This window comes from Orycteropus afer, unplaced genomic scaffold, assembly GCF_000298275.1.
Source record: "Orycteropus afer afer isolate SDZICR_OR568_19922 unplaced genomic scaffold, OryAfe1.0 scaffold00026, whole genome shotgun sequence".
NCBI classification, from domain to species: Eukaryota; Metazoa; Chordata; class Mammalia; order Tubulidentata; family Orycteropodidae; genus Orycteropus; species Orycteropus afer.
Genome location: NW_006921613.1, coordinates 9970441 through 9971805, shown reverse-complemented (window position 1 = coordinate 9971805; position 1365 = coordinate 9970441).

Genomic DNA, 1365 nt, shown 5'->3' with positions numbered 1-1365 from the left:
GAGAGAATGGCCAGACTTCATCTCACCTATTTTGGTCATGTTGTCAGAAGGGACCATTCCCTGGAGAAGAATATCATGCTTGGTGAAGTGGAGGGTCAGCGAAAAAGGGGAAGGCCCTCAACAAGGTGGATTGACACAGTGGCTACCACGATGGGCTCAAGTATAGCAAGGATTGTCATGCTGGCGCAGGACCAGGCAGTGTTTCATTCTGTTATACATAGTGTTGTTATGAGTCAGAGCCAACTCAATGGCACAAAACAATAATAGAAACTGAATCTTGGTCTCTACTTGAAGATGCTTTCTGAATATTTTCAAATACAGACCTAAGATTGTTACTCTGGTAACACTTAAGCATTTTAATTTCTAATGTTTGTTTATTTATGGATGCATATTATTATTTATTAAATTGTATATATATATATGTGTGTGTGTGTGTGTGTGTGTGTGTGTGTGTGTGTGGTTAAAAGAATAGAATTGTCTTCCTAAAGTTATCTAGCCAGGCTTTCTTCATAATTGTATTCACTTGCAAGTATTTCCCTATTTTTGTACTTACTTGAAACTTCTCAATAAATTTTTACATAAATTTAACAACTTTCACAACCACCATTATTACTGCAAATTTACTCTATATTTAAACTATTAATAGAATTTTAACATAAGGAGTTCAATCCAAAATGCTTATCTATGTTTGAAAGTGGATATTCATTTATTAACAATAACTGTGACTAACATAACTAGTTCTGATAACTTGCATAGCGATTATGATTACATATGATGACCAACCAGTGAGATCATCTGATCAAAAGCCATACCAAGTTTAGAGTTGCCAGAAGATGAAACAAGCATTTGACAGTTTGCCTTTTAAAAGGCCAAGACTGGAAGTATAGGTGAAAAGCAGATTTTGACCAAATATGAAGACCAGAACACAGCTGAAGTTGACTATATTCTTATTTTATGCAGTAATATGATTTTAGGACAGTAATATGATCTAATAGCAAGAAGGTGGTTAAGTGACAGATCATGGAATAAAAGCTAAATATAGTACTAACCAAAAATTGTTATTAGCTGCCATTGAGTTGTCTCCAACTCATGGTGACCTTATTATGTACAAGTGGATGGAATGCTAACCATTCCTGCCTCATCCTCACAATCGCCAGCATACTGGAATTTATCATTGCCCTATTGTGTCAATCCTTCTCACTGAGGGTCTTCTACACCCTTGTTGACCTCTACTCCACCAAATACAATGTCCTCCTGTAAGGATTGACACCTCTTATTTTGGTTACCTAGTGCCACTCTGGGAGCTCTGGTAGCATAGTGGCTAAGGCACTTGACTGCTAACCAGGGGGCTGGCAGTTCAAACCC